Genomic DNA, 26,087 nt, shown 5'->3' with positions numbered 1-26,087 from the left:
AAAAGTGAGGATTATGCTTAGACTTTCTCGGAACTGCTTCAAATCAACTAGATATCTTTGTGCTGTAAATCTCCCAACAGCCAAACGCAAAAGCAGCAAACATCTCGCTGTATGTCCCACATCGAAAGTGCCAAGAGAGTAATGTAGAGCTTGCTCTCCCTGTCTTTGAGTACTGTTTTCACTGTCCCGGTTACCTCTTTGCTAACATTCTCTTCAGAGCTGCAGTGAAACCAGGAACCATGTGGAGAAGGCACCCACACTGAAAATGCCTGGAAGGAACGTTGGGGCTTCTTCTCAGTGTCTCTGACATAGGGTTTCACTGTCCCGGGAAAGTCTCTGCTAACACCCTGCAGAGCGCTGTGCCCAATATACAGAAACGTCTTGCGGTATCTCCTACAGGGAAAGTGCCAGGAGGAATTGTGGAGCTTGTTCTCAGTGTCTCTGAGAATTGCTCTGATTATCCCTGTGACCTCTTTGCTAAGACTCTCCAGGGAGCCGTCCTCAAAACAAACACACATCTTGACATATCTCCCACATTGATCGCAGTGTCTCCAGCAACGGCATTCAAGGAGCCAGGAACTTTTCTGCCTACACTGTCCATTGAGTTGTCCTCAAAACCAATATACATCCTGCTATATCTCCCACATGGAAAGTGCCAGGAGGGAAAAGTGAGGATTATGCTTAGAGTTTCTCGGAACTGCTTCAAATCAACTACATATCTTTGTGCTGTAAATCTCCCAACAGCCAAACGCAAAAGCAGCAAACATCTCGCTGTATGTCCCACATCGAAAGTGCCAAGAGAGTAATGTAGAGCTTGCTCTCCCTGTCTTTGAGTACTGTTTTCACTGTCCCGGTTACCTCTTTGCTAACATTCTCTTCAGAGCTGCAGTGAAACCAGGAACCATGTGGAGAAGGCACCCACACTGAAAATGCCTGGAAGGAACGTTGGGGCTTCTTCTCAGTGTCTCTGACATAGGGTTTCACTGTCCCGGGAAAGTCTCTGCTAACACCCTGCAGAGCGCTGTGCCCAATATACAGAAACGTCTTGCGGTATCTCCTACAGGGAAAGTGCCAGGAGGAATTGTGGAGCTTGTTCTCAGTGTCTCTGAGAATTGATCTGATTATCCCTGTGACCTCTTTGCTAAGACTCTCCAGGGAGCCGTCCTCAAAACAAACACACATCTTGACATATCTCCCACATTGATCGCAGTGTCTCCAGGAACGGCATTCAAGGAGCCAGGAACTTTTCTGCCTACACTGTCCATTGAGTTGTCCTCAAAACCAATATACATCCTGCTATATCTCCCACATGGAAAGTGCCAGGAGGGAAAAGTGAGCATTATGCTTAGACTTTCTCGGAACTGCTTCAAATCAACTACATATCTTTGTGCTGTAAATCTCCCAACAGCCAAACGCAAAAGCAGCAAACATCTCGCTGTATGTCCCACATCGAAAGTGCCAAGAGAGTAATGTAGAGCTTGCTCTCCCTGTCTTTGAGTACTGTTTTCACTGTCCCGGTTACCTCTTTGCTACCATTCTCTTCAGAGCTGCAGTGAAACCAGGAACCATGTGGAGAAGGCACCCACACTGAAAATGCCTGGAAGGAACGTTGGGGCTTCTTCTCAGTGTCTCTGACATAGGGTTTCACTGTCCCGGGAAAGTCTCTGCTAACACCCTGCAGAGCGCTGTGCCCAATATACAGAAACGTCTTGCGGTATCTCCTACAGGGAAAGTGCCAGGAGGAATCGTGGAGCTTGTTCTCAGTGCCTCTGAGAATTGATCTGATTATCCCTGTGACCTCTTTGCTAAGACTCTCCAGAGAGCCGTCCTCAAAACAAACACACATCTTGACATATCTCCCACATTGATCGCAGTGTCTCCAGGAACGGCATTCAAGGAGCCAGGAACTTTTCTGCCTACACTGTCCATTGAGTTGTCCTCAAAACCAATATACATCCTGCTATATCTCCCACATGGAAAGTGCCAGGAGGGAAAAGTGAGCATTATGCTTAGACTTTCTCGGAACTGCTTCAAATCAACTAGATATCTTTGTGCTGTAAATCTCCCAACAGCCAAACGCAAAAGCAGCAAACATCTCGCTGTATGTCCCACATCGAAAGTGCCAAGAGAGTAATGTAGAGCTTGCTCTCCCTGTCTTTGAGTACTGTTTTCACTGTCCCGGTTACCTCTTTGCTACCATTCTCTTCAGAGCTGCAGTGAAACCAGGAACCATGTGGAGAAGGCACCCACACTGAAAATGCCTGGAAGGAACGTTGGGGCTTCTTCTCAGTGTCTCTGACATAGGGTTTCACTGTCCCGGGAAAGTCTCTGCTAACACCCTGCAGAGCGCTGTGCCCAATATACAGAAACGTCTTGCGGTATCTCCTACAGGGAAAGTGCCAGGAGGAATTGTGGAGCTTGTTCTCAGTGTCTCTGAGAATTGATCTGATTATCCCTGTGACCTCTTTGCTAAGACTCTCCAGGGAGCCGTCCTCAAAACAAACACACATCTTGACATATCTCCCACATTGATCGCAGTGTCTCCAGGAACGGCATTCAAGGAGCCAGGAACTTTTCTGCCTACACTGTCCATTGAGTTGTCCTCAAAACCAATATACATCCTGCTATATCTCCCACATGGAAAGTGCCAGGAGGGAAAAGTGAGCATTATGCTTAGACTTTCTCAGAACTGCTTCAAATCAACTAGATATCTTTGTGCTGTAAATCTCCCAACAGCCAAACGCAAAAGCAGCAAACATCTCGCTGTATGTCCCACATCGAAAGTGCCAAGAGAGTAATGTAGAGCTTGCTCTCCCTGTCTTTGAGTACTGTTTTCACTGTCCCGGTTACCTCTTTGCTAACATTCTCTTCAGAGCTGCAGTGAAACCAGGAACCATGTGGAGAAGGCACCCACACTGAAAATGCCTGGAAGGAACGTTGGGGCTTCTTCTCAGTGTCTCTGACATAGGGTTTCACTGTCCCGGGAAAGTCTCTGCTAACACCCTGCAGAGCGCTGTGCCCAATATACAGAAACGTCTTGCGGTATCTCCTACAGGGAAAGTGCCAGGAGGAATTGTGGAGCTTGTTCTCAGTGTCTCTGAGAATTGATCTGATTATCCCTGTGACCTCTTTGCTAAGACTCTCCAGGGAGCCGTCCTCAAAACAAACACACATCTTGACATATCTCCCACATTGATCGCAGTGTCTCCAGGAACGGCATTCAAGGAGCCAGGAACTTTTCTGCCTACACTGTCCATTGAGTTGTCCTCAAAACCAATATACATCCTGCTATATCTCCCACATGGAAAGTGCCAGGAGGGAAAAGTGAGGATTATGCTTAGACTTTCTCGGAACTGCTTCAAATCAACTACATATCTTTGTGCTGTAAATCTCCCAACAGCCAAACGCAAAAGCAGCAAACATCTCGCTGTATGTCCCACATCCAAAGTGCCAAGAGAGTAATGTAGAGCTTGCTCTCCCTGTCTTTGAGTACTGTTTTCACTGTCCCGGTTACCTCTTTGCTACCATTCTCTTCAGAGCTGCAGTGAAACCAGGAACCATGTGGAGAAGGCACCCACACTGAAAATGCCTGGAAGGAACGTTGGGGCTTCTTCTCAGTGTCTCTGACATAGGGTTTCACTGTCCCGGGAAAGTCTCTGCTAACACCCTGCAGAGCGCTGTGCCCAATATACAGAAACGTCTTGCGGTATCTCCTACAGGGAAAGTGCCAGGAGGAATTGTGGAGCTTGTTCTCAGTGTCTCTGAGAATTGATCTGATTATCCCTGTGACCTCTTTGCTAAGACTCTCCAGAGAGCCGTCCTCAAAACAAACACACATCTTGACATATCTCCCACATTGATCGCAGTGTCTCCAGGAACGGCATTCAAGGAGCCAGGAACTTTTCTGCCTACACTGTCCATTGAGTTGTCCTCAAAACCAATATACATCCTGCTATATCTCCCACATGGAAAGTGCCAGGAGGGAAAAGTGAGGATTATGCTTAGACTTTCTCGGAACTGCTTCAAATCAACTAGATATCTTTGTGCTGTAAATCTCCCAACAGCCAAACGCAAAAGCAGCAAACATCTCGCTGTATGTCCCACATCCAAAGTGCCAAGAGAGTAATGTAGAGCTTGCTCTCCCTGTCTTTGAGTACTGTTTTCACTGTCCCGGTTACCTCTTTGCTACCATTCTCTTCAGAGCTGCAGTGAAACCAGGAACCATGTGGAGAAGGCACCCACACTGAAAATGCCTGGAAGGAACGTTGGGGCTTCTTCTCAGTGTCTCTGACATAGGGTTTCACTGTCCCGGGAAAGTCTCTGCTAACACCCTGCAGAGCGCTGTGCCCAATATACAGAAACGTCTTGCGGTATCTCCTACAGGGAAAGTGCCAGGAGGAATTGTGGAGCTTGTTCTCAGTGTCTCTGAGAATTGATCTGATTATCCCTGTGACCTCTTTGCTAAGACTCTCCAGAGAGCCGTCCTCAAAACAAACACACATCTTGACATATCTCCCACATTGATCGCAGTGTCTCCAGGAACGGCATTCAAGGAGCCAGGAACTTTTCTGCCTACACTGTCCATTGAGTTGTCCTCAAAACCAATATACATCCTGCTATATCTCCCACATGGAAAGTGCCAGGAGGGAAAAGTGAGCATTATGCTTAGACTTTCTCGGAACTGCTTCAAATCAACTACATATCTTTGTGCTGTAAATCTCCCAACAGCCAAACGCAAAAGCAGCAAACATCTCGCTGTATGTCCCACATCGAAAGTGCCAAGAGAGTAATGTAGAGCTTGCTCTCCCTGTCTTTGAGTACTGTTTTCACTGTCCCGGTTACCTCTTTGCTAACATTCTCTTCAGAGCTGCAGTGAAACCAGGAACCATGTGGAGAAGGCACCCACACTGAAAATGCCTGGAAGGAACGTTGGGGCTTCTTCTCAGTGTCTCTGACATAGGGTTTCACTGTCCCGGGAAAGTCTCTGCTAACACCCTGCAGAGCGCTGTGCCCAATATACAGAAACGTCTTGCGGTATCTCCTACAGGGAAAGTGCCAGGAGGAATTGTGGAGCTTGTTCTCAGTGTCTCTGAGAATTGATCTGATTATCCCTGTGACCTCTTTGCTAAGACTCTCCAGAGAGCCGTCCTCAAAACAAACACACATCTTGACATATCTCCCACATTGATCGCAGTGTCTCCAGGAACGGCATTCAAGGAGCCAGGAACTTTTCTGCCTACACTGTCCATTGAGTTGTCCTCAAAACCAATATACATCCTGCTATATCTCCCACATGGAAAGTGCCAGGAGGGAAAAGTGAGGATTATGCTTAGACTTTCTCGGAACTGCTTCAAATCAACTAGATATCTTTGTGCTGTAAATCTCCCAACAGCCAAACGCAAAAGCAGCAAACATCTCGCTGTATGTCCCACATCCAAAGTGCCAAGAGAGTAATGTAGAGCTTGCTCTCCCTGTCTTTGAGTACTGTTTTCACTGTCCCGGTTACCTCTTTGCTACCATTCTCTTCAGAGCTGCAGTGAAACCAGGAACCAGGTGGAGAAGGCACCCACACTGAAAATGCCTGGAAGGAACGTTGGGGCTTCTTCTCAGTGTCTCTGACATAGGGTTTCACTGTCCCGGGAAAGTCTCTGCTAACACCCTGCAGAGCGCTGTGCCCAATATACAGAAACGTCTTGCGGTATCTCCTACAGGGAAAGTGCCAGGAGGAATCGTGGAGCTTGTTCTCAGTGTCTCTGAGAATTGATCTGATTATCCCTGTGACCTCTTTGCTAAGACTCTCCAGGGAGCCGTCCTCAAAACAAACACACATCTTGACATATCTCCCACATTGATCGCAGTGTCTCCAGGAACGGCATTCAAGGAGCCAGGAACTTTTCTGCCTACACTGTCCATTGAGTTGTCCTCAAAACCAATATACATCCTGCTATATCTCCCACATGGAAAGTGCCAGGAGGGAAAAGTGAGGATTATGCTTAGACTTTCTCGGAACTGCTTCAAATCAACTAGATATCTTTGTGCTGTAAATCTCCCAACAGCCAAACGCAAAAGCAGCAAACATCTCGCTGTATGTCCCACATCCAAAGTGCCAAGAGAGTAATGTAGAGCTTGCTCTCCCTGTCTTTGAGTACTGTTTTCACTGTCCCGGTTACCTCTTTGCTAACATTCTCTTCAGAGCTGCATTGAAACCAGGAACCATGTGGAGAAGGCACCCACACTGAAAATGCCTGGAAGGAACGTTGGGGCTTCTTCTCAGTGTCTCTGACATAGGGTTTCACTGTCCCGGGAAAGTCTCTGCTAACACCCTGCAGAGCGCTGTGCCCAATATACAGAAACGTCTTGCGGTATCTCCTACAGGGAAAGTGCCAGGAGGAATTGTGGAGCTTGTTCTCAGTGTCTCTGAGAATTGATCTGATTATCCCTGTGACCTCTTTGCTAAGACTCTCCAGGGAGCCGTCCTCAAAACAAACACACATCTTGACATATCTCCCACATTGATCGCAGTGTCTCCAGGAACGGCATTCAAGGAGCCAGGAACTTTTCTGCCTACACTGTCCATTGAGTTGTCGTCAAAACCAATATACATCCTGCTATATCTCCCACATGGAAAGTGCCAGGAGGGAAAAGTGAGCATTATGCTTAGACTTTCTCGGAACTGCTTCAAATCAACTAGATATCTTTGTGCTGTAAATCTCCCAACAGCCAAACGCAAAAGCAGCAAACATCTCGCTGTATGTCCCACATCCAAAGTGCCAAGAGAGTAATGTAGAGCTTGCTCTCCCTGTCTTTGAGTACTGTTTTCACTGTCCCGGTTACCTCTTTGCTACCATTCTCTTCAGAGCTGCAGTGAAACCAGGAACCATGTGGAGAAGGCACCCACACTGAAAATGCCTGGAAGGAACGTTGGGGCTTCTTCTCAGTGTCTCTGACATAGGGTTTCACTGTCCCGGGAAAGTCTCTGCTAACACCCTGCAGAGCGCTGTGCCCAATATACAGAAACGTCTTGCGGTATCTCCTACAGGGAAAGTGCCAGGAGGAATTGTGGAGCTTGTTCTCAGTGTCTCTGAGAATTGATCTGATTATCCCTGTGACCTCTTTGCTAAGACTCTCCAGAGAGCCGTCCTCAAAACAAACACACATCTTGACATATCTCCCACATTGATCGCAGTGTCTCCAGCAACGGCATTCAAGGAGCCAGGAACTTTTCTGCCTACACTGTCCATTGAGTTGTCCTCAAAACCAATATACATCCTGCTATATCTCCCACATGGAAAGTGCCAGGAGGGAAAAGTGAGCATTATGCTTAGACTTTCTCGGAACTGCTTCAAATCAACTAGATATCTTTGTGCTGTAAATCTCCCAACAGCCAAACGCAAAAGCAGCAAACATCTCGCTGTATGTCCCACATCCAAAGTGCCAAGAGAGTAATGTAGAGCTTGCTCTCCCTGTCTTTGAGTACTGTTTTCACTGTCCCGGTTACCTCTTTGCTACCATTCTCTTCAGAGCTGCAGTGAAACCAGGAACCATGTGGAGAAGGCACCCACACTGAAAATGCCTGGAAGGAACGTTGGGGCTTCTTCTCAGTGTCTCTGACATAGGGTTTCACTGTCCCGGGAAAGTCTCTGCTAACACCCTGCAGAGCGCTGTGCCCAATATACAGAAACGTCTTGCGGTATCTCCTACAGGGAAAGTGCCAGGAGGAATTGTGGAGCTTGTTCTCAGTGTCTCTGAGAATTGATCTGATTATCCCTGTGACCTCTTTGCTAAGACTCTCCAGGGAGCCGTCCTCAAAACAAACACACATCTTGACATATCTCCCACATTGATCGCAGTGTCTCCAGGAACGGCATTCAAGGAGCCAGGAACTTTTCTGCCTACACTGTCCATTGAGTTGTCCTCAAAACCAATATACATCCTGCTATATCTCCCACATGGAAAGTGCCAGGAGGGAAAAGTGAGCATTATGCTTAGACTTTCTCGGAACTGCTTCAAATCAACTAGATATCTTTGTGCTGTAAATCTCCCAACAGCCAAACGCAAAAGCAGCAAACATCTCGCTGTATGTCCCACATCCAAAGTGCCAAGAGAGTAATGTAGAGCTTGCTCTCCCTGTCTTTGAGTACTGTTTTCACTGTCCCGGTTACCTCTTTGCTAACATTCTCTTCAGAGCTGCATTGAAACCAGGAACCATGTGGAGAAGGCGCCCACACTGAAAATGCCTGGAAGGAACGTTGGGGCTTCTTCTCAGTGTCTCTGACATAGGGTTTCACTGTCCCGGGAAAGTCTCTGCTAACACCCTGCAGAGCGCTGTGCCCAATATACAGAAACGTCTTGCAGTATCTCCTACAGGGAAAGTGCCAGGAGGAATTGTGGAGCTTGTTCTCAGTGTCTCTGAGAATTGATCTGATTATCCCTGTGACCTCTTTGCTAAGACTCTCCAGAGAGCCGTCCTCAAAACAAACACACATCTTGACATATCTCCCACATTGATCGCAGTGTCTCCAGGAACGGCATTCAAGGAGCCAGGAACTTTTCTGCCTACACTGTCCATTGAGTTGTCCTCAAAACCAATATACATCCTGCTATATCTCCCACATGGAAAGTGCCAGGAGGGAAAAGTGAGCATTATGCTTAGACTTTCTCGGAACTGCTTCAAATCAACTAGATATCTTTGTGCTGTAAATCTCCCAACAGCCAAACGCAAAAGCAGCAAACATCTCGCTGTATGTCCCACATCCAAAGTGCCAAGAGAGTAATGTAGAGCTTGCTCTCCCTGTCTTTGAGTACTGTTTTCACTGTCCCGGTTACCTCTTTGCTACCATTCTCTTCAGAGCTGCAGTGAAACCAGGAACCATGTGGAGAAGGCACCCACACTGAAAATGCCTGGAAGGAACGTTGGGGCTTCTTCTCAGTGTCTCTGACATAGGGTTTCACTGTCCCGGGAAAGTCTCTGCTAACACCCTGCAGAGCGCTGTGCCCAATATACAGAAACGTCTTGCGGTATCTCCTACAGGGAAAGTGCCAGGAGGAATTGTGGAGCTTGTTCTCAGTGTCTCTGAGAATTGATCTGATTATCCCTGTGACCTCTTTGCTAAGACTCTCCAGAGAGCCGTCCTCAAAACAAACACACATCTTGACATATCTCCCACATTGATCGCAGTGTCTCCAGGAACGGCATTCAAGGAGCCAGGAACTTTTCTGCCTACACTGTCCATTGAGTTGTCCTCAAAACCAATATACATCCTGCTATATCTCCCACATGGAAAGTGCCAGGAGGGAAAAGTGAGCATTATGCTTAGACTTTCTCGGAACTGCTTCAAATCAACTAGATATCTTTGTGCTGTAAATCTCCCAACAGCCAAACGCAAAAGCAGCAAACATCTCGCTGTATGTCCCACATCCAAAGTGCCAAGAGAGTAATGTAGAGCTTGCTCTCCCTGTCTTTGAGTACTGTTTTCACTGTCCCGGTTACCTCTTTGCTACCATTCTCTTCAGAGCTGCAGTGAAACCAGGAACCATGTGGAGAAGGCACCCACACTGAAAATGCCTGGAAGGAACGTTGGGGCTTCTTCTCAGTGTCTCTGACATAGGGTTTCACTGTCCCGGGAAAGTCTCTGCTAACACCCTGCAGAGCGCTGTGCCCAATATACAGAAACGTCTTGCGGTATCTCCTACAGGGAAAGTGCCAGGAGGAATTGTGGAGCTTGTTCTCAGTGTCTCTGAGAATTGATCTGATTATCCCTGTGACCTCTTTGCTAAGACTCTCCAGAGAGCCGTCCTCAAAACAAACACACATCTTGACATATCTCCCACATTGATCGCAGTGTCTCCAGGAACGGCATTCAAGGAGCCAGGAACTTTTCTGCCTACACTGTCCATTGAGTTGTCCTCAAAACCAATATACATCCTGCTATATCTCCCACATGGAAAGTGCCAGGAGGGAAAAGTGAGCATTATGCTTAGACTTTCTCGGAACTGCTTCAAATCAACTAGATATCTTTGTGCTGTAAATCTCCCAACAGCCAAACGCAAAAGCAGCAAACATCTCGCTGTATGTCCCACATCGAAAGTGCCAAGAGAGTAATGTAGAGCTTGCTCTCCCTGTCTTTGAGTACTGTTTTCACTGTCCCGGTTACCTCTTTGCTACCATTCTCTTCAGAGCTGCAGTGAAACCAGGAACCATGTGGAGAAGGCACCCACACTGAAAATGCCTGGAAGGAACGTTGGGGCTTCTTCTCAGTGTCTCTGACATAGGGTTTCACTGTCCCGGGAAAGTCTCTGCTAACACCCTGCAGAGCGCTGTGCCCAATATACAGAAACGTCTTGCGGTATCTCCTACAGGGAAAGTGCCAGGAGGAATTGTGGAGCTTGTTCTCAGTGTCTCTGAGAATTGATCTGATTATCCCTGTGACCTCTTTGCTAAGACTCTCCAGAGAGCCGTCCTCAAAACAAACACACATCTTGACATATCTCCCACATTGATCGCAGTGTCTCCAGGAACGGCATTCAAGGAGCCAGGAACTTTTCTGCCTACACTGTCCATTGAGTTGTCCTCAAAACCAATATACATCCTGCTATATCTCCCACATGGAAAGTGCCAGGAGGGAAAAGTGAGCATTATGCTTAGACTTTCTCGGAACTGCTTCAAATCAACTAGATATCTTTGTGCTGTAAATCTCCCAACAGCCAAACGCAAAAGCAGCAAACATCTCGCTGTATGTCCCACATCGAAAGTGCCAAGAGAGTAATGTAGAGCTTGCTCTCCCTGTCTTTGAGTACTGTTTTCACTGTCCCGGTTACCTCTTTGCTACCATTCTCTTCAGAGCTGCAGTGAAACCAGGAACCATGTGGAGAAGGCACCCACACTGAAAATGCCTGGAAGGAACGTTGGGGCTTCTTCTCAGTGTCTCTGACATAGGGTTTCACTGTCCCGGGAAAGTCTCTGCTAACACCCTGCAGAGCGCTGTGCCCAATATACAGAAACGTCTTGCGGTATCTCCTACAGGGAAAGTGCCAGGAGGAATTGTGGAGCTTGTTCTCAGTGTCTCTGAGAATTGATCTGATTATCCCTGTGACCTCTTTGCTAAGACTCTCCAGAGAGCCGTCCTCAAAACAAACACACATCTTGACATATCTCCCACATTGATCGCAGTGTCTCCAGCAACGGCATTCAAGGAGCCAGGAACTTTTCTGCCTACACTGTCCATTGAGTTGTCCTCAAAACCAGTATACATCCTGCTATATCTCCCACATGGAAAGTGCCAGGAGGGAAAAGTGAGGATTATGCTTAGACTTTCTCGGAACTGCTTCAAATCAACTAGATATCTTTGTGCTGTAAATCTCCCAACAGCCAAACGCAAAAGCAGCAAACATCTCGCTGTATGTCCCACATCCAAAGTGCCAAGAGAGTAATGTAGAGCTTGCTCTCCCTGTCTTTGAGTACTGTTTTCACTGTCCCGGTTACCTCTTTGCTACCATTCTCTTCAGAGCTGCAGTGAAACCAGGAACCATGTGGAGAAGGCACCCACACTGAAAATGCCTGGAAGGAACGTTGGGGCTTCTTCTCAGTGTCTCTGACATAGGGTTTCACTGTCCCGGGAAAGTCTCTGCTAACACCCTGCAGAGCGCTGTGCCCAATATACAGAAACGTCTTGCGGTATCTCCTACAGGGAAAGTGCCAGGAGGAATTGTGGAGCTTGTTCTCAGTGTCTCTGAGAATTGATCTGATTATCCCTGTGACCTCTTTGCTAAGACTCTCCAGAGAGCCGTCCTCAAAACAAACACACATCTTGACATATCTCCCACATTGATCGCAGTGTCTCCAGCAACGGCATTCAAGGAGCCAGGAACTTTTCTGCCTACACTGTCCATTGAGTTGTCCTCAAAACCAATCTACATCCTGCTATATCTCCCACATGGAAAGTGCCAGGAGGGAAAAGTGAGGATTATGCTTAGACTTTCTCGGAACTGCTTCAAATCAACTAGATATCTTTGTGCTGTAAATCTCCCAACAGCCAAACGCAAAAGCAGCAAACATCTCGCTGTATGTCCCACATCCAAAGTGCCAAGAGAGTAATGTAGAGCTTGCTCTCCCTGTCTTTGAGTACTGTTTTCACTGTCCCGGTTACCTCTTTGCTAACATTCTCTTCAGAGCTGCAGTGAAACCAGGAACCATGTGGAGAAGGCACCCACACTGAAAATGCCTGGAAGGAACGTTGGGGCTTCTTCTCAGTGTCTCTGACATAGGGTTTCACTGTCCCGGGAAAGTCTCTGCTAACACCCTGCAGAGCGCTGTGCCCAATATACAGAAACGTCTTGCGGTATCTCCTACAGGGAAAGTGCCAGGAGGAATTGTGGAGCTTGTTCTCAGTGTCTCTGAGAATTGATCTGATTATCCCTGTGACCTCTTTGCTAAGACTCTCCAGAGAGCCGTCCTCAAAACAAACACACATCTTGACATATCTCCCACATTGATCGCAGTGTCTCCAGGAACGGCATTCAAGGAGCCAGGAACTTTTCTGCCTACACTGTCCATTGAGTTGTCCTCAAAACCAATATACATCCTGCTATATCTCCCACATGGAAAGTGCCAGGAGGGAAAAGTGAGGATTATGCTTAGACTTTCTCGGAACTGCTTCAAATCAACTAGATATCTTTGTGCTGTAAATCTCCCAACAGCCAAACGCAAAAGCAGCAAACATCTCGCTGTATGTCCCACATCGAAAGTGCCAAGAGAGTAATGTAGAGCTTGCTCTCCCTGTCTTTGAGTACTGTTTTCACTGTCCCGGTTACCTCTTTGCTAACATTCTCTTCAGAGCTGCAGTGAAACCAGGAACCATGTGGAGAAGGCACCCACACTGAAAATGCCTGGAAGGAACGTTGGGGCTTCTTCTCAGTGTCTCTGACATAGGGTTTCACTGTCCCGGGAAAGTCTCTGCTAACACCCTGCAGAGCGCTGTGCCCAATATACAGAAACGTCTTGCGGTATCTCCTACAGGGAAAGTGCCAGGAGGAATTGTGGAGCTTGTTCTCAGTGTCTCTGAGAATTGATCTGATTATCCCTGTGACCTCTTTGCTAAGACTCTCCAGGGAGCCGTCCTCAAAACAAACACACATCTTGACATATCTCCCACATTGATCGCAGTGTCTCCAGGAACGGCATTCAAGGAGCCAGGAACTTTTCTGCCTACACTGTCCATTGAGTTGTCCTCAAAACCAATATACATCCTGCTATATCTCCCACATGGAAAGTGCCAGGAGGGAAAAGTGAGGATTATGCTTAGACTTTCTCGGAACTGCTTCAAATCAACTAGATATCTTTGTGCTGTAAATCTCCCAACAGCCAAACGCAAAAGCAGCAAACATCTCGCTGTATGTCCCACATCGAAAGTGCCAAGAGAGTAATGTAGAGCTTGCTCTCCCTGTCTTTGAGTACTGTTTTCACTGTCCCGGTTACCTCTTTGCTAACATTCTCTTCAGAGCTGCAGTGAAACAAGAAACCATGTGGAGAAGGCACCCACACTGAAAATGCCTGGAAGGAACGTTGGGGCTTCTTCTCAGTGTCTCTGACATAGGGTTTCACTGTCCCGGGAAAGTCTCTGCTAACACCCTGCAGAGCGCTGTGCCCAATATACAGAAACGTCTTGCGGTATCTCCTACAGGGAAAGTGCCAGGAGGAATTGTGGAGCTTGTTCTCAGTGTCTCTGAGAATTGATCTGATTATCCCTGTGACCTCTTTGCTAAGACTCTCCAGAGAGCCGTCCTCAAAACAAACACACATCTTGACATATCTCCCACATTGATCGCAGTGTCTCCAGGAACGGCATTCAAGGAGCCAGGAACTTTTCTGCCTACACTGTCCATTGAGTTGTCCTCAAAACCAATATACATCCTGCTATATCTCCCACATGGAAAGTGCCAGGAGGGAAAAGTGAGGATTATGCTTAGACTTTCTCGGAACTGCTTCAAATCAACTAGATATCTTTGTGCTGTAAATCTCCCAACAGCCAAATGCAAAAGCAGCAAACATCTCGCTGTATGTCCCACATCCAAAGTGCCAAGAGAGTAATGTAGAGCTTGCTCTCCCTGTCTTTGAGTACTGTTTTCACTGTCCCGGTTACCTCTTTGCTAACATTCTCTTCAGAGCTGAAGTGAAACAAGGAACCACGTGGAGAAGGCACCCACAATGAAATTGCTTGGAAGGAACGTTGGGGCTTCTTCTCAGTGTCTCTGACATAGGGTTTCACTGTCCCGGGAAAGTCTCTGCTAACACCCTGCAGAGCGCTGTGCCCAATATACAGAAACGTCTTGCGGTATCTCCTACAGGGAAAGTGCCAGGAGGAATTGTGGAGCTTGTTCTCAGTGTCTCTGAGAATTGCTCTGATTATCCCTGTGACCTCTTTGCTAAGACTCTCCAGAGAGCCGTCCTCAAAACAAACACACATCTTGACATATCTCCCACATTGATCGCAGTGTCTCCAGCAACGGCATTCAAGGAGCCAGGAACTTTTCTGCCTACACTGTCCATTGAGTTGTCCTCAAAACCAATATACATCCTGCTATATCTCCCACATGGAAAGTGCCAGGAGGGAAAAGTGAGCATTATGCTTAGACTTTCTCGGAACTGCTTCAAATCAACTAGATATCTTTGTGCTGTAAATCTCCCAACAGCCAAACGCAAAAGCAGCAAACATCTCGCTGTATGTCCCACATCGAAAGTGCCAAGAGAGTAATGTAGAGCTTGCTCTCCCTGTCTTTGAGTACTGTTTTCACTGTCCCGGTTACCTCTTTGCTAACATTCTCTTCAGAGCTGCAGTGAAACCAGGAACCATGTGGAGAAGGCACCCACACTGAAAATGCCTGGAAGGAACGTTGGGGCTTCTTCTCAGTGTCTCTGACATAGGGTTTCACTGTCCCGGGAAAGTCTCTGCTAACACCCTGCAGAGCGCTGTGCCCAATATACAGAAACGTCTTGCGGTATCTCCTACAGGGAAAGTGCCAGGAGGAATTGTGGAGCTTGTTCTCAGTGTCTCTGAGAATTGCTCTGATTATCCCTGTGACCTCTTTGCTAAGACTCTCCAGAGAGCCGTCCTCAAAACAAACACACATCTTGACATATCTCCCACATTGATCGCAGTGTCTCCAGGAACGGCATTCAAGGAGCCAGGAACTTTTCTGCCTACACTGTCCATTGAGTTGTCCTCAAAACCAATATACATCCTGCTATATCTCCCACATGGAAAGTGCCAGGAGGGAAAAGTGAGCATTATGCTTAGACTTTCTCGGAACTGCTTCAAATCAACTAGATATCTTTGTGCTGTAAATCTCCCAACAGCCAAACGCAAAAGCAGCAAACATCTCGCTGTATGTCCCACATCCAAAGTGCCAAGAGAATAATGTAGAGCTTGCTCTCCCTGTCTTTGAGTACTGTTTTCACTGTCCCGGTTACCTCTTTGCTAACATTCTCTTCAGAGCTGCAGTGAAACCAGGAACCATGTGGAGAAGGTACCCACACTGAAAATGCCTGGAAGGAACGTTGGGGCTTCTTCTCAGTGTCTCTGACATAGGGTTTCACTGTCCCGGGAAAGTCTCTGCTAACACCCTGCAGAGCGCTGTGCCCAATATACAGAAACGTCTTGCGGTATCTCCTACAGGGAAAGTGCCAGGAGGAATTGTGGAGCTTGTTCTCAGTGTCTCTGAGAATTGATCTGATTATCCCTGTGACCTCTTTGCTAAGACTCTCCAGGGAGCCGTCCTCAAAACAAACACACATCTTGACATATCTCCCACATTGATCGCAGTGTCTCCAGGAACGGCATTCAAGGAGCCAGGAACTTTTCTGCCTACACTGTCCATTGAGTTGTCCTCAAAACCAATCTACATCCTGCTATATCTCCCACATGGAAAGTGCCAGGAGGGAAAAGTGAGGATTATGCTTAGACTTTCTCGGAACTGCTTCAAATCAACTAGATATCTTTGTGCTGTAAATCTCCCAACAGCCAAACGCAAAAGCAGCAAACATCTCGCTGTATGTCCCACATCGAAAGTGCCAAGAGAGTAATGTAGAGCTTGCTCTCCCTGTCTTTGAGTACTGTTTTCACTGTCCCGGTTACCTCTTTGCTAACATTCTCTTCAGAGCTGCAGTGAAACCAGGAACCATGTGGAGAAGGCACCCACACTGAAAATGCCTGGAAGGAACGTTGGGGCTTCTTCTCAGTGTCTCTGACATAGGGTTTCACTGTCCCGGGAAAGTCTCTGCTAACACCCTGCAGAGCGCTGTGCCCAATATACAGAAACGTCTTGCGGTATCTCCTACAGGGAAAGTGCCAGGAGGAATTGTGGAGCTTGTTCTCAGTGTCTCTGAGAATTGATCTGATTATCCCTGTGACCTCTTTGCTAAGACTCTCCAGAGAGCCGTCCTCAAAACAAACACACATCTTGACATATCTCCCACATTGATCGCAGTGTCTCCAGCAACGGCATTCAAGGAGCCAGGAACTTTTCTGCCTACACTGTCCATTGAGTTGTCCTCAAAACCAATATACATCCTGCTATATCTCCCACATGGAAAGTGCCAGGAGGGAAAAGTGAGCATTATGCTTAGACTTTCTCGGAACTGCTTCAAATCAACTAGATATCTTTGTGCTGTAAATCTCCCAACAGCCAAACGCAAAAGCAGCAAACATCTCGCTGTACGTCCCACATCCAAAGTGCCAAGAGAATAATGTAGAGCTTGCTCTCCCTGTCTTTGAGTACTGTTTTCACTGTCCCGGTTACCTCTTTGCTACCATTCTCTTCAGAGCTGCAGTGAAACCAGGAACCATGTGGAGAAGGCACCCACACTGAAAATGCCTGGAAGGAACGTTGGGGCTTCTTCTCAGTGTCTCTGACATAGGGTTTCACTGTCCCGGGAAAGTCTCTGCTAACACCCTGCAGAGCGCTGTGCCCAATATACAGAAACGTCTTGCGGTATCTCCTACAGGGAAAGTGCCAGGAGGAATTGTGGAGCTTGTTCTCAGTGTCTCTGAGAATTGATCTGATTATCCCTGTGACCTCTTTGCTAAGACTCTCCAGAGAGCCGTCCTCAAAACAAACACACATCTTGACATATCTCCCACATTGATCGCAGTGTCTCCAGCAACGGCATTCAAGGAGCCAGGAACTTTTCTGCCTACACTGTCCATTGAGTTGTCCTCAAAACCAATCTACATCCTGCTATATCTCCCACATGGAAAGTGCCAGGAGGGAAAAGTGAGGATTATGCTTAGACTTTCTCGGAACTGCTTCAAATCAACTAGATATCTTTGTGCTGTAAATCTCCCAACAGCCAAACGCAAAAGCAGCAAACATCTCGCTGTATGTCCCACATCCAAAGTGCCAAGAGAGTAATGTAGAGCTTGCTCTCCCTGTCTTTGAGTACTGTTTTCACTGTCCCGGTTACCTCTTTGCTAACATTCTCTTCAGAGCTGCAGTGAAACCAGGAACCATGTGGAGAAGGCACCCACACTGAAAATGCCTGGAAGGAACGTTGGGGCTTCTTCTCAGTGTCTCTGACATAGGGTTTCACTGTCCCGGGAAAGTCTCTGCTAACACCCTGCAGAGCGCTGTGCCCAATATACAGAAACGTCTTGCGGTATCTCCTACAGGGAAAGTGCCAGGAGGAATTGTGGAGCTTGTTCTCAGTGTCTCTGAGAATTGATCTGATTATCCCTGTGACCTCTTTGCTAAGACTCTCCAGAGAGCCGTCCTCAAAACAAACACACATCTTGACATATCTCCCACATTGATCGCAGTGTCTCCAGGAACGGCATTCAAGGAGCCAGGAACTTTTCTGCCTACACTGTCCATTGAGTTGTCCTCAAAACCAATATATATCCTGCTATATCTCCCACATGGAAAGTGCCAGGAGGGAAAAGTGAGGATTATGCTTAGACTTTCTCGGAACTGCTTCAAATCAACTAGATATCTTTGTGCTGTAAATCTCCCAACAGCCAAACGCAAAAGCAGCAAACATCTCGCTGTATGTCCCACATCGAAAGTGCCAAGAGAGTAATGTAGAGCTTGCTCTCCCTGTCTTTGAGTACTGTTTTCACTGTCCCGGTTACCTCTTTGCTAACATTCTCTTCAGAGCTGCAGTGAAACCAGGAACCATGTGGAGAAGGCACCCACACTGAAAATGCCTGGAAGGAACGTTGGGGCTTCTTCTCAGTGTCTCTGACATAGGGTTTCACTGTCCCGGGAAAGTCTCTGCTAACACCCTGCAGAGCGCTGTGCCCAATATACAGAAACGTCTTGCGGTATCTCCTACAGGGAAAGTGCCAGGAGGAATTGTGGAGCTTGTTCTCAGTGTCTCTGAGAATTGATCTGATTATCCCTGTGACCTCTTTGCTAAGACTCTCCAGGGAGCCGTCCTCAAAACAAACACACATCTTGACATATCTCCCACATTGATCGCAGTGTCTCCAGGAACGGCATTCAAGGAGCCAGGAACTTTTCTGCCTACACTGTCCATTGAGTTGTCCTCAAAACCAATATACATCCTGCTATATCTCCCACATGGAAAGTGCCAGGAGGGAAAAGTGAGGATTATGCTTAGACTTTCTCGGAACTGCTTCAAATCAACTAGATATCTTTGTGCTGTAAATCTCCCAACAGCCAAACGCAAAAGCAGCAAACATCTCGCTGTATGTCCCACATCGAAAGTGCCAAGAGAGTAATGTAGAGCTTGCTCTCCCTGTCTTTGAGTACTGTTTTCACTGTCCCGGTTACCTCTTTGCTAACATTCTCTTCAGAGCTGCAGTGAAACAAGAAACCATGTGGAGAAGGCACCCACACTGAAAATGCCTGGAAGGAACGTTGGGGCTTCTTCTCAGTGTCTCTGACATAGGGTTTCACTGTCCCGGGAAAGTCTCTGCTAACACCCTGCAGAGCGCTGTGCCCAATATACAGAAACGTCTTGCGGTATCTCCTACAGGGAAAGTGCCAGGAGGAATTGTGGAGCTTGTTCTCAGTGTCTCTGAGAATTGATCTGATTATCCCTGTGACCTCTTTGCTAAGACTCTCCAGAGAGCCGTCCTCAAAACAAACACACATCTTGACATATCTCCCACATTGATCGCAGTGTCTCCAGGAACGGCATTCAAGGAGCCAGGAACTTTTCTGCCTACACTGTCCATTGAGTTGTCCTCAAAACCAATATACATCCTGCTATATCTCCCACATGGAAAGTGCCAGGAGGGAAAAGTGAGGATTATGCTTAGACTTTCTCGGAACTGCTTCAAATCAACTAGATATCTTTGTGCTGTAAATCTCCCAACAGCCAAATGCAAAAGCAGCAAACATCTCGCTGTATGTCCCACATCCAAAGTGCCAAGAGAGTAATGTAGAGCTTGCTCTCCCTGTCTTTGAGTACTGTTTTCACTGTCCCGGTTACCTCTTTGCTAACATTCTCTTCAGAGCTGAAGTGAAACAAGGAACCACGTGGAGAAGGCACCCACAATGAAATTGCTTGGAAGGAACGTTGGGGCTTCTTCTCAGTGTCTCTGACATAGGGTTTCACTGTCCCGGGAAAGTCTCTGCTAACACCCTGCAGAGCGCTGTGCCCAATATACAGAAACGTCTTGCGGTATCTCCTACAGGGAAAGTGCCAGGAGGAATTGTGGAGCTTGTTCTCAGTGTCTCTGAGAATTGCTCTGATTATCCCTGTGACCTCTTTGCTAAGACTCTCCAGAGAGCCGTCCTCAAAACAAACACACATCTTGACATATCTCCCACATTGATCGCAGTGTCTCCAGCAACGGCATTCAAGGAGCCAGGAACTTTTCTGCCTACACTGTCCATTGAGTTGTCCTCAAAACCAATATACATCCTGCTATATCTCCCACATGGAAAGTGCCAGGAGGGAAAAGTGAGCATTATGCTTAGACTTTCTCGGAACTGCTTCAAATCAACTAGATATCTTTGTGCTGTAAATCTCCCAACAGCCAAACGCAAAAGCAGCAAACATCTCGCTGTATGTCCCACATCGAAAGTGCCAAGAGAGTAATGTAGAGCTTGCTCTCCCTGTCTTTGAGTACTGTTTTCACTGTCCCGGTTACCTCTTTGCTAACATTCTCTTCAGAGCTGCAGTGAAACCAGGAACCATGTGGAGAAGGCACCCACACTGAAAATGCCTGGAAGGAACGTTGGGGCTTCTTCTCAGTGTCTCTGACATAGGGTTTCACTGTCCCGGGAAAGTCTCTGCTAACACCCTGCAGAGCGCTGTGCCCAATATACAGAAACGTCTTGCGGTATCTCCTACAGGGAAAGTGCCAGGAGGAATTGTGGAGCTTGTTCTCAGTGTCTCTGAGAATTGATCTGATTATCCCTGTGACCTCTTTGCTAAGACTCTCCAGAGAGCCGTCCTCAAAACAAACACACATCTTGACATATCTCCCACATTGATCGCAGTGTCTCCAGGAACGGCATTCAAGGAGCCAGGAACTTTTCTGCCTACACTGTCCATTGAGTTGTCCTCAAAACCAATATACATCCTGCTATATCTCCCACATGGAAAGTGCCAGGAGGGAAAAGTGAGGATTATGCTTAGACTTTCTCGGAACTGCTTCAAATCAACTAGATATCTTTGTGCTGTAAATCTCCCAACAGCCAAACGCAAAAGCAGCAAACATCTCGCTGTATGGCCCACATCGAAAGTGCCAAGAGAGTAATGTAGAGCTTGCTCTCCCTGTCTTTGAGTACTGTTTTCACTGTCCCGGTTACCTCTTTGCTAACATTCTCTTCAGAGCTGCAGTGAAACAAGGAACCACGTGGAGAAGGCACCCACACTGAAATTGCTTGGAAGGAACGTTGGGGCTTCTTCTCAGTGTCTCTGACATAGGGTTTCACTGTCCCGGGAAAGTCTCTGCTAACACCCTGCAGAGCGCTGTGCCCAATATACAGAAACGTCTTGCGGTATCTCCTACAGGGAAAGTGCCAGGAGGAATTGTGGAGCTTGTTCTCAGTGTCTCTGAGAATTGCTCTGATTATCCCTGTGACCTCTTTGCTAAGACTCTCCAGAGAGCCGTCCTCAAAACAAACACACATCTTGACATATCTCCCACATTGATCGCAGTGTCTCCAGGAACGGCATTCAAGGAGCCAGGAACTTTTCTGCCTACACTGTCCATTGAGTTGTCCTCAAAACCAATATACATCCTGCTATATCTCCCACATGGAAAGTGCCAGGAGGGAAAAGTGAGCATTATGCTTAGACTTTCTCGGAACTGCTTCAAATCAACTAGATATCTTTGTGCTGTAAATCTCCCAACAGCCAAACGCAAAAGCAGCAAACATCTCGCTGTATGTCCCACATCCAAAGTGCCAATAGAATAATGTAGAGCTTGCTCTCCCTGTCTTTGAGTACTGTTTTCACTGTCCCGGTTACCTCTTTGCTAACATTCTCTTCAGAGCTGCAGTGAAACCAGGAACCATGTGGAGAAGGTACCCACACTGAAAATGCCTGGAAGGAACGTTGGGGCTTCTTCTCAGTGTCTCTGACATAGGGTTTCACTGTCCCGGGAAAGTCTCTGCTAACACCCTGCAGAGCGCTGTGCCCAATATACAGAAACGTCTTGCGGTATCTCCTACAGGGAAAGTGCCAGGAGGAATTGTGGAGCTTGTTCTCAGTGTCTCTGAGAATTGATCTGATTATCCCTGTGACCTCTTTGCTAAGACTCTCCAGGGAGCCGTCCTCAAAACAAACACACATCTTGACATATCTCCCACATTGATCGCAGTGTCTCCAGGAACGGCATTCAAGGAGCCAGGAACTTTTCTGCCTACACTGTCCATTGAGTTGTCCTCAAAACCAATCTACATCCTGCTATATCTCCCACATGGAAAGTGCCAGGAGGGAAAAGTGAGGATTATGCTTAGACTTTCTCGGAACTGCTTCAAATCAACTAGATATCTTTGTGCTGTAAATCTCCCAACAGCCAAACGCAAAAGCAGCAAACATCTCGCTGTATGTCCCACATCGAAAGTGCCAAGAGAGTAATGTAGAGCTTGCTCTCCCTGTCTTTGAGTACTGTTTTCACTGTCCCGGTTACCTCTTTGCTAACATTCTCTTCAGAGCTGCAGTGAAACCAGGAACCATGTGGAGAAGGCACCCACACTGAAAATGCCTGGAAGGAACGTTGGGGCTTCTTCTCAGTGTCTCTGACATAGGGTTTCACTGTCCCGGGAAAGTCTCTGCTAACACCCTGCAGAGCGCTGTGCCCAATATACAGAAACGTCTTGCGGTATCTCCTACAGGGAAAGTGCCAGGAGGAATTGTGGAGCTTGTTCTCAGTGTCTCTGAGAATTGATCTGATTATCCCTGTGACCTCTTTGCTAAGACTCTCCAGAGAGCCGTCCTCAAAACAAACACACATCTTGACATATCTCCCACATTGATCGCAGTGTCTCCAGCAACGGCATTCAAGGAGCCAGGAACTTTTCTGCCTACACTGTCCATTGAGTTGTCCTCAAAACCAATATACATCCTGCTATATCTCCCACATGGAAAGTGCCAGGAGGGAAAAGTGAGCATTATGCTTAGACTTTCTCGGAACTGCTTCAAATCAACTAGATATCTTTGTGCTGTAAATCTCCCAACAGCCAAACGCAAAAGCAGCAAACATCTCGCTGTACGTCCCACATCCAAAGTGCCAAGAGAATAATGTAGAGCTTGCTCTCCCTGTCTTTGAGTACTGTTTTCACTGTCCCGGTTACCTCTTTGCTACCATTCTCTTCAGAGCTGCAGTGAAACCAGGAACCATGTGGAGAAGGCACCCACACTGAAAATGCCTGGAAGGAACGTTGGGGCTTCTTCTCAGTGTCTCTGACATAGGGTTTCACTGTCCCGGGAAAGTCTCTGCTAACACCCTGCAGAGCGCTGTGCCCAATATACAGAAACGTCTTGCGGTATCTCCTACAGGGAAAGTGCCAGGAGGAATTGTGGAGCTTGTTCTCAGTGTCTCTGAGAATTGATCTGATTATCCCTGTGACCTCTTTGCTAAGACTCTCCAGAGAGCCGTCCTCAAAACAAACACACATCTTGACATATCTCCCACATTGATCGCAGTGTCTCCAGCAACGGCATTCAAGGAGCCAGGAACTTTTCTGCCTACACTGTCCATTGAGTTGTCCTCAAAACCAATATACATCCTGCTATATCTCCCACATGGAAAGTGCCAGGAGGGAAAAGTGAGGATTATGCTTAGACTTTCTCGGAACTGCTTCAAATCAACTAGATATCTTTGTGCTGTAAATCTCCCAACAGCCAAACGCAAAAGCAGCAAACATCTCGCTGTATGTCCCACATCCAAAGTGCCAAGAGAGTAATGTAGAGCTTGCTCTCCCTGTCTTTGAGTACTGTTTTCACTGTCCCGGTTACCTCTTTGCTACCATTCTCTTCAGAGCTGCAGTGAAACCAGGAACCATGTGGAGAAGGCACCCACACTGAAAATGCCTGGAAGGAACGTTGGGGCTTCTTCTCAGTGTCTCTGACATAGGGTTTCACTGTCCCGGGAAAGTCTCTGCTAACACCCTGCAGAGCGCTGTGCCCAATATACAGAAACGTCTTGCGGTATCTCCTACAGGGAAAGTGCCAGGAGGAATTGTGGAGCTTGTTCTCAGTGTCTCTGAGAATTGATCTGATTATCCCTGTGACCTCTTTGCTAAGACTCTCCAGAGAGCCGTCCTCAAAACAAACACACATCTTGACATATCTCCCACATTGATCGCAGTGTCTCCAGGAACGGCATTCAAGGAGCCAGGAACTTTTCTGCCTACACTGTCCATTGAGTTGTCCTCAAAACCAATATACATCCTGCTATATCTCCCACATGGAAAGTGCCAGGAGGGAAAAGTGAGGATTATGCTTAGACTTTCTCGGAACTGCTTCAAATCAACTACATATCTTTGTGCTGTAAATCTCCCAACAGCCAAACACAAAAGCAGCAAACATCTCGCTGTATGTCCCACATCGAAAGTGCCAAGAGAGTAATGTAGAGCTTGCTCTCCCTGTCTTTGAGTACTGTTTTCACTGTCCCGGTTACCTCTTTGCTACCATTCTCTTCAGAGCTGCATTGAAACCAGGAACCATGTGGAGAAGGCACCCACACTGAAAATGCCTGGAAGGAACGTTGGGGCTTCTTCTCAGTGTCTCTGACATAGGGTTTCACTGTCCCGGGAAAGTCTCTGCTAACACCCTGCAGAGCGCTGTGCCCAATATACAGAAACGTCTTGCGGTATCTCCTACAGGGAAAGTGCCAGGAGGAATTGTGGAGCTTGTTCTCAGTGTCTCTGAGAATTGATCTGATTATCCCTGTGACCTCTTTGCTAAGACTCTCCAGAGAGCCGTCCTCAAAACAAACACACATCTTGACATATCTCCCACATTGATCGCAGTGTCTCCAGGAACGGCATTCAAGGAGCCAGGAACTTTTCTGCCTACACTGTCCATTGAGTTGTCCTCAAAACCAATATACATCCTGCTATATCTCCCACATGGAAAGTGCCAGGAGGGAAAAGTGAGGATTATGCTTAGACTTTCTCGGAACTGCTTCAAATCAACTACATATCTTTGTGCTGTAAATCTCCCAACAGCCAAACGCAAAAGCAGCAAACATCTCGCTGTATGTCCCACATCGAAAGTGCCAAGAGAATAATGTAGAGCTTGCTCTCCCTGTCTTTGAGTACTGTTTTCACTGTCCCGGTTACCTCTTTGCTAACATTCTCTTCAGAGCTGCAGTGAAACCAGGAACCATGTGGAGAAGGCACCCACACTGAAAATGCCTGGAAGGAACGTTGGGGCTTCTTCTCAGTGTCTCTGACATAGGGTTTCACTGTCCCGGGAAAGTCTCTGCTAACACCCTGCAGAGCGCTGTGCCCAATATACAGAAACGTCTTGCGGTATCTCCTACAGGGAAAGTGCCAGGAGGAATTGTGGAGCTTGTTCTCAGTGTCTCTGAGAATTGATCTGATTATCCCTGTGACCTCTTTGCTAAGACTCTCCAGAGAGCCGTCCTCAAAACAAACACACATCTTGACGTATCTCCCACATTGATCGCAGTGTCTCCAGCAACGGCATTCAAGGAGCCAGGAACTTTTCTGCCTACACTGTCCATTGAGTTGTCCTCAAAACCAATATACATCCTGCTATATCTCCCACATGGAAAGTGCCAGGAGGGAAAAGTGAGGATTATGCTTAGACTTTCTCGGAACTGCTTCAAATCAACTACATATCTTTGTGCTGTAAATCTCCCAACAGCCAAACACAAAAGCAGCAAACATCTCGCTGTATGTCCCACATCGAAAGTGCCAAGAGAGTAATGTGGAGCTTGCTCTCCCTGTCTTTGAGTACTGTTTTCACTGTCCCGGTTACCTCTTTGCTACCATTCTCTTCAGAGCTGCAGTGAAACCAGGAACCATGTGGAGAAGGCACCCACACTGAAAATGCCTGGAAGGAACGTTGGGGCTTCTTCTCAGTGTCTCTGACATAGGGTTTCACTGTCCCGGGAAAGTCTCTGCTAACACCCTGCAGAGCGCTGTGCCCAATATACAGAAACGTCTTGCGGTATCTCCTACAGGGAAAGTGCCAGGAGGAATTGTGGAGCTTGTTCTCAGTGTCTCTGAGAATTGATCTGATTATCCCTGTGACCTCTTTGCTAAGACTCTCCAGGGAGCCGTCCTCAAAACAAACATACATCTTGACATATCTCCCACATTGATCGCAGTGTCTCCAGCAACGGCATTCAAGGAGCCAGGAACTTTTCTGCCTACACTGTCCATTGAGTTGTCCTCAAAACCAGTATACATCCTGCTATATCTCCCACATGGAAAGTGCCAGGAGGGAAAAGTGAGGATTATGCTTAGACTTTCTCGGAACTGCTTCAAATCAACTACATATCTTTGTGCTGTAAATCTCCCAACAGCCAAACGCAAAAGCAGCAAACATCTCGCTGTATGTCCCACATCCAAAGTGCCAAGAGAGTAATGTAGAGCTTGCTCTCCCTGTCTTTGAGTACTGTTTTCACTGTCCCGGT

This window comes from Larus michahellis, chromosome 1 (genome assembly GCF_964199755.1).
Source record: "Larus michahellis chromosome 1, bLarMic1.1, whole genome shotgun sequence".
Classification (NCBI taxonomy): Eukaryota; Metazoa; Chordata; class Aves; order Charadriiformes; family Laridae; genus Larus; species Larus michahellis.
This window is presented reverse-complemented; position numbering follows the sequence as displayed.